An 8,705-nucleotide genomic window follows, 5' to 3' on the forward strand; every position below is an offset into this window, starting at 1 on the left:
GCAAGAAATATTCAAAGTGATGAATAGCAAGGATCTACACCAAGATTACTTTACCCAGCAAAGCTATCATTTAGAATTGAAGGTCAGATAAAGAGCTCCCCAGACCAGGAAAAACTAACGGAGTTCATCACCATCAAACCCATGTTACATGAAACTTTGAAGCTTATTCTTTAAGAGGAGGAGGAGGAGGTGGTGGAGGAGGAGGAGGAGGAGGAGGAAGAAGAAGGAGAAGAAGAAGAAGAAGAAAAAGATGAACAATAAAATGGCAATAAATACATATCTATCAACAATTGAATCTAAAAATCAAAATAAATGAATAAGGAATCTAATGAATAAAATAAACTGATGAATAAAATAGAGCCAGAGGCATGGAAACATGGAACAGCCTGAGGAATCTCAGAGTGAAGGGGGGGAGGGGAGGGTGGGAAGAGATTAATCAAAGATCTTATATGCATACTAGAGGCCCGGTGCACGAAATTCGTGCATGGGGATGGGGGTCCCTTAGCCCAGCCTGCACCCTCTCGCAATTCAGGATATCCCTCTAGCAATCCGGGACCACTGGCTCCTAACTGCTCACCTGCCTGCCTGCCTGATCGCCCCTAACCACCTCTGCCGCAGCCCCTGCCACTGCAGCTTTGTCTGGAAGGATGTCTGGAAGGTCATTTGGCTGTTTGGTCTAATTAGCATATTATGGTTTTATTATTATAGATATGCATTACCTATGGACACAGACAATAAGATGGTGAAGGCCTTGGCGGGGTGGGAACTGGTTGGAGGGGGACAATGGGGAAAAAAAGGGAGACATCTATAATACTCTCAACAATAAAAATTTTAAAAACTATAATTTTTATCTCTTTATTGCTATTTTCTTTCTAATTTCTCCTGAATATTTGCACCTCACAGTACAGATGACATGAACATTTTTGTAGCTAGAAACAGCAAATACTTTAATTGTTCAAAGAACTTTAATTCTTGTTTTAAAAAATATATTTTTATTGATTTCAGAGAAGGAAGAGGAAGAGAGAGATAGAAATATCAATGATGAGAGAGAATTATTGATTGGCTGCCTCCTGCACGCCCCCCACTGGGGATCAAGCCCACCACCTGGGCATGCACCCTGACTGGAGACCAAACCATGACCTCTTGGTTCATAGGTTGATGCTCAATCATTGAGCCACACCGGTCAGGCAGGAACTTTAATTTTTAAAATTCTATATTTAATGAAGAAGCTTCTAGTCTTTCCCCTGAGAATAATTCTAGCTTTGGAGATTATTGATATGTAATGTTAAGAAGGTATTAACCTTTTCCCATATTTATCAGATCTTTTTTTAAAAAATTAAGTATGGAAGTTGCTTTTTATCTAAAAAATTTTCAACATCCATGGAAATGATCATGTTTCTTTCTATATATTCATATGATGAGCTATGTTAACAGATTTTCTAATATTGAATAATCTTTCTATCCCTCAGAAAAATCTCACTTAGTTATGGCATATAATTTTTTTAATGTTTTACTGGATTCTCATGGCTATTATGTTGTGATTTTTGCATTGATATTCATAAATGTGTAGTTTTCCTTTTTAGTACTATTTTTGCTGTTTTCCTATTGATATAACACTTGCTTTATGAAAAGAATTAGAAACTTTCCCCTATTTATTTATTCACTTATTTCTTGTGTGCTTGTGCTTAGTTCTGTGAAATTATCTGGGTGTGGTGACTGCCGGGGTGGCAGGTCGGGGAGGGGAATGTAGCGGGTAACTTTTTGACAGTGTCCATGCTAGTGCTGTGCTACTTGGTATATTTGTTTTTCATCTTTTCTGGCGTCAGTTTTTAAATGTATTTGGATATATGTGAACAAAAGAGAAATACATAAACATATAAATATTTTCTGCTGTATTTAGTCTCCCCGCCCCCGCCCATTTGGTGTGTTTGTCCTCTCTCCTTTTAAAATGAAGAACTATAGGCTTGCTAATAGTTAATATATTTAGTTGATTTTCAAAAATCAGTTCTTATATTTGTTGTTTCTAGTTACAACAATTCATTACTTTCTTAATTTCTTCCACCTAATTTCCTTAGGTTTACCTTTTTTCTAATTTATTGTTTTATATCCTCAATTCATCTACTTTTTAAAATTCTTTCTTCTTTATTGACATAAGCAAGTTAGGCTGTGAATTTTCCCCCAAGTACTTCTTTAGCTATATATTCCATATGTGAGGTAATGATAATAACAATGGTGAATGAATCAGCCTCTCATGAAAATAAAGTCTACAACTTTAAATGAACACACATTTCTGAAAACAAACATTGTAGACACACGTTTAAACAAATATTTGTCTTATAACAAATATTTTTAGTTTCAAGTTACAAGACAACTATCCTTGGAACTATTTGTAAAAAAAATCTTTCAATAATGTAAGAAAGGTCTTTTAGTTGACTGTTTAGACAAATGCTCAATTCTATAAGCATAAGATACAGAAAAAATATTAAGTTTTTTAGTAACTGATATGTAGATATTTTTGCTGTTTCCTCGTCTCTCTAATAAGATGAAATGGTTTAGCGCTTTCTTTTTAAAAAAAATATGTTTTTATTGATTTCAGAGAGGAAAGGAGAGGAAGAGAGAGAGGAACATCAATGATGAGAGAGAATCATTGATTAGCTGCCTCCTGCACACCCCCCACTGGGGATTGAGTCTGCAACCTGGGCATGTGCCCTTGACTGGAATAGAACCTGGGACCCTTCAGTCCACAAGCCGACGCTCTATCCACTGAGTCAAACCCGCTAGGGCTAGCGCTTTATTTTCTTAAAGCATTGATATCAATGGACTCCCTTTCCTTGAAGACACAGATTGTTAACTACAGCTTACAGCTTTTGTCTTCAGTTACAATTTCTAACCAACATCAAATTAATGAATACGAAATTTATATTTTTTCTGATTTCAAAATTAGAATTATTTTAATATTTCACCATTGAGGTTTTTTGTGAATATTTGAAATTTTTTCTTACTCTTAGATATTTTATCTATCCATAAAAGCATAGAAGCTGTAAAATTGGACCAGGTGGTGGGTTTCTGGTGTTCGTTGTATTATTCTTTCAGTTTTTCTGTCTATTTGAACATGTTCATAATAAAAAGTTGGACAAAATCAGATCTATTTATATAACTGTAAGAGATATCTAGGAGTGCTACAAAAATGATGGAAAAAGAAGGGGAGTCAGCTGTGACAAGGGACACAGTAGCTGTTTGAATTGTAAGCAGACAGCCATTACCCTCTGTTGTTTTTTCTCGTGGAGAGCAGAAATGTTCTGGTGTGTGACAAGAAATATTCAGGTTTGATATAACAGGGATGGCCTTCTGTAGGAGACCACACAGCTGCTTTGCCTTGAGTGTCTTTAGCCCCATAGATGCTCTCTGTCTAGCATGTGAGGCCACCTATGGGCATGAGGTAGCTAGCCCTTTGATAGGAGAGAGGAGGCAGCAGAATGGTTCCTGAGAGATCCAGGGACAGCTGCAGCTCACATGCCTGTATAGAGTTAACAGGATGGTGTCCAGCTGTTCTGAAAACAGTAGAATGGTTACAGGCAGGGATGATTAGGTTCTGCCTCAGATGCACCCGCAGGGCTCTACAGGTTTGCTCTGTGGATTATCCTCTGCTTTGCTTATCACCCAGAGTGGTTCCATTAGAAGTTTGAGCACAAGAAAGGGAGGGGCCCTGGAGATCATGAATCACAGCTCTTTATTCTTCTGGGAGCAAAGAGTTCATATCAACACTTACAAAAGTATGGGATTTAACAAGAGAAATGATCTTCATGACATTGGTTAGGCAAATTTCCCTGACAGTAAAAAGTCATTCATGCACAACTTTAGTTGGTACCCACTCTATTCAGAGCCATACTGAGAACATGGCTATTGGAGTTTCCAGAGTGCCATGCACATAACACCTGGGATACAGATACCTGATTCTGACCTGGATATAAATCCCGACTCTCCCATTTATTAGCTATGTAACTCTGGAAGCAAGTGCCTTATTAGTCTCTGTGCCTCAGCCTCCTCCTTGGTGGACTGGGTATCATAGTAATCCCTAGCTCACAGGATCTGCCTGGAGGATTAGAGAGAACATTAGAGTGAAAAGTGCTTAGAATGGAACATAGTAAGTGCACAGTAAATGTTAGCTATTACTATTTAGCATGGTTGTATTGTATTCTTTTTGACAAGCCCCAAGCTCCCCACTTTTCAACTACTCAGCTACCTTACACAGGCCCCAAGTTACCTCTGGGCTAAGAAGCAGTTACTCTTGGCTCTTCCTGGTTACTCATCTGGAGGGGATTTCCCAGATCTCAGGAGCTTCTTGCCTTTCTAGCTACATCAAAACAACAAATTCTCAGGTGAGAGGACTCTGACCCTTGCTGTTGGGTTTATGGGTGAGAGAGCAAGTGAGTCATCCTGTGGACATGACCTTGGAGTCTCTCCTTCTGTCTTTTCTTCTTGAGCTAAAGAGGTACCTGTGGGCAATGAGATTCATTTAACTCAACCATCAATAGTCCCAGGGGTTCTGTTGGATTATCCTTAATCTACATTCAGAATTACTACTAACAAGACCTCGGTATAAGCCATTTTGGGGAGACTTTGTGACTTTACGTGCATCTGGTACAGGCCTGGTGTATTTGGATTGTTTCCCGGTTTCTATGGAATTTTGAAACTTGGAGCCCCAAATATTGATCCTTTGAGGGAAGCTTTCCCTTCTCTGGAGTGAAGTTGTGGGGCTTCTCTGGAGACTCATTACAACACTGAGATAATAAGGCCCCAGCCACTTGGAATCCCTTGGCTGTTGATTGCTCTAACTTTAATGTGTTTTTTAAAATTGATTTTTAGAGAGAGTGAGGAAAGGAGAGGGGAGAGAGATAGAAACATCAATTGGCTGCCTCCTGCAGCCCGCCCCCCCCCCCCCCGGGGATCGAACCCATAACCCAGCCATGTGCCCTGACCGAGAACTGAACCAGTGACCTCTTGGTGCATGGGCCGGTGCTCAACCACCAAGCCACACTGGCCAGGCCTGATTGCTCTAACTTTAAAACTGGAAGTTTGTCTTTTCCCTTCCAGTTGTATAGCATAGTAACTTTGGAAATGTTTAATGAGTCAGGTAGAGGGAGTGAGGGGGAAATAGTGGGCAAGGCCCTTCCAAGAGCTGGATCAGTAGGGTTATGAACATGGGCATTGTGTGGCTGTCCCTTTCCTAGAAGTCTCTGCCTGTCCCTTGACTTTTTCATCCCCCATCTCACTCAGCTTGCTCCAGGGTGGCCTTACTGTACTTCAGCCACACCAACTCATCTCCATCTTGGGGCTTGGGCCCTACCCCTGTGGCCTCTGCTTACTGTCACCTCCTTTCCTGTCCATCTTATACAAAATAGAACCCCTCCTTGTTATTTCCTGTCCCTTTACTCTGTTTATGTACTTTTATTCATAACACTACCGCATATTTTACTTACATATTATATTTGTCTGTCTTTCCCACTAGAAGGAAAACTCTATGATGGCAGAGACTGACTTGTTCATTGCTGTATCCTCTTCTATGCTTAGAACAGTCTTGACATAGCATGGGTGCTAATTAAGCATTTTCTGATGAAAGTGACAAAGCAACACACCTCTTATCCAGAGGAGTCCGTATGGAGCAGAGTAGCTGTGGGGTAGGGGCAGAAGGGGAGACACGAGCACTTCTTGCAGCATTTTGCAGGGTTTTGGGGATAAAATTCAGGAGTGCCTTTTTTTTTTTTTTAATCTTTATTGTTCAGATTATTATTTGTTCCTCTTTTTTCCCCCCATAACTCCCCTCCTTCCAGCTCCCACCCCACCCTCCACCCTCACTCCCCACCCACTGAGTTCATCCATAGGTGCATGATTTTTGTCCAGTCACTTCCCGCATCTCCCACACCCCTTTTCCCCTAAGAATAGTCAGTCCATTCCCTTTCTATGTCCCTGATTCATTATAATCACCAGTTCATTCTGTACATCAGGTTATTTATTCACTTGATTCTTAGATTCATTTGTTGATAGATGCATATTTGTTGTTCATAATTTGTATCTTTACCTTTTTCTTCTTCTTCCTCTTCTTAAAGGATACCTTTCAGCATTTCATATAATACTGGTTTGGCGGTGATGAACTCCTTTAGCTTTTCCTTATCTGTGAAGCTCTTTATCTGACCTTCAATTCTGAATGATAGCTTTGCTGGATAAAGTAATCTTGGTTGTAGGTTCTTGCTATTCAGCACTTTGAATATTTCTTGCCATTCCCTTCTGGCCTGCAAAGTTTCTGTTGAGAAATCAGCTGACAGTCGTATGGGTATTCCCTTGTAGGTAATTGAGCCTCTTTCTCTTGCTGCTTTTAAGATTTTCTCTTTGTCTTTTGCTCTTGGCATTTTAATTATGATGTGTCTTGGTGTGGTCCTCTTTGGATTCCTTTTGTTTGGGGTTCTCTGCGCTTCTTGGACCTGTAAGTCCATTTCTTTCTCCAGGTGGGGGAAGTTTTCTGCCATTATTTCTTGAAATAGGTTTTCAATATCTTGCTGTCTCTCATCTTCTGGCACCCCTATTATTCTGATGTTGGTACGCTTGAAACTGTCCCAGAGGCTCCTTACACTATCTTCACACTTTCGGATTCTTTTTTCATTTTGCTTTTCCAATTGGGTGTTTTTTGTCGAATCTTTGGTTTGATTCTTGTGCTCCTCTGGTCTGCTATTGGGTATAATATTCTTTATTTCAGTCCGTGTATGCTTACTTTCTAATTTCTTTATCGTAGCATCGAGGGTCTCATTAGTTTTCGTGAGGCTCTGCACAAATTTATGGCAAGCCCTCAAAATTGCGATTCTTAGCTCCATATCCTCCATTTCTGTCATGTTTTTTTGTCTCCGCATCTTATATGCTTTCTTGGTGCACCCCCTTGTGGTCTCTGTGAGCAGTCTTGTTCTAGCGAAGCCTTAATTGTTGTAGTTAACACTAGAGGGATTTGACCACCAGGCCGACTGGCTGTAGGAATCAGCCGTGGAAAACGTCTGTCTTCTGGGGAGGCGCTATTCCAGCCTTTACCTGAGGCGGTCGGCAAATGGCTGTGCGCAGGGCCTGGGCGGGGCGGGCTCAACAGGGCGGGGGGAGGGAGCAGCTATGGCTGCTCTCAGTCCGTCTCCCGGGGCTCTGCCTCTCTGTCCCAACAACCGCTGCAAACCTCGGAGGGGCCGTAGCCAGACAGTCCCGCTTCTCCCGTTTGAGTCTGGGTCCCTAGAGATTCGCCCGGATCTGTAGCCCAGAGTCTGAGACTCGCTCCTGATTGAAAACGACAATCGCGCCCTCAGCCGCCAGCCCGCTCTGCGCGCGCACCACCGCACCGCCGTACCTTTAAATTTTCCACACTGCGCCTCCGCTGAGCGTCGGAATGCTGTTGTTTTTGCTTCTAGTTGAAGAGACTCTCCTCAGCCAGCCTTCCCGTGGTTCTGGTTGATGTCCGCTCCGACTTTTAGTTGTATTTTTGAAGTGGTTGTCCACGGCGTCAGTCTCCGGTGTTTACCTATGCCGCCATCTTCCTGAAGATCCAGGAGTGCCTTTTGAGAGGGGGATGTGAGGCATGAAAAAAACAAAAGTGAATAACTTAGACCAATTTCTGTCCTCTGGGATGACTGACCTCTCTCTGAGAACTAGCACCAGTTAACTCAGGATGTCTTCACCACCTTTGATTGCTCCATGGAGACTGGGTTAGTATGTTTTATCTCTGGGACTCAAGAATGGGACCTAGAGTGATATGAAGTTTGGAGGAAGAATATCAAAGAATACAGACTTGCTTCCAGCCAGACAGGACCATTTCCTTGTTTAAAGTATAGCTTGCACTTTGGCACCTTCCTGCTTTGGCTCCTGCCATTTCTCCTAACAGGAGCACTCTCCCTCCTCTTCCCTCTTTCCAATTACTACCCTCTCTTCAAGGCCTAGTTCAAATTCTTCTTTTGGGAAGCCTTCCCAGATCTTATGGGGAAGAGCAACCTTTCCTTCCTCTGAACTCTTTTGAGTCTTACTGTTCACACATTCATGACATTGGGCTATGAATGATTTGGGGGCAGCTCAAATAACTAACTAACTAATGAACTGACTAAGTAACTCTGAAGTCTTTGGTTTGTTTGGTTTTCAAAGGTCACCCTTCCCTTTGGTGCTTAAAAATCACAAGTGTCCAAGCTGGGATCCTGAATGACAACTGAAAGTTTAGGAGTTTACTGGATCCACTCCATGTAATTCCCAGAGGAAGGCTTACATTTTCTGCCAACCTATGCTGGTCCTGCAGATCATCTGGCCATCTTGTGACCAGCTTCTCCAACTGCTATGCTTTCCTCATACCTCCTCATCCCAAGTGCAGACAAAGACCCCACTGTCATCTGACCAAGCACATCAGAGACCTACCAAAAAACCTTGTCAAAAGCCTTGGAATAATAGGAGGGAATTCTAGTGTAGAAAACCTATAGAACAAGATACTAGAAATTATTATTCTTAGAGTCCAGCAGCCATATACCTACACAGGTGTTTTTTTTTAAATTTATACTTTCCTGATCCCTCATTATGCTGCCACATTGTCTTCTGCCGTGTAGTGCCCTCCCTATATCTCGCTCAGCTCTGTTTGCCCTGGGTGCAGGACCCAGGTCTCTGAGGCCCATTGAGAAGGAAAAACCCCATTTTGGCCC

This window comes from Myotis lucifugus, unplaced genomic scaffold (assembly GCF_000147115.1).
Source record: "Myotis lucifugus unplaced genomic scaffold, Myoluc2.0 scaffold_297, whole genome shotgun sequence".
Lineage (NCBI taxonomy): Eukaryota > Metazoa > Chordata > Mammalia > Chiroptera > Vespertilionidae > Myotis > Myotis lucifugus.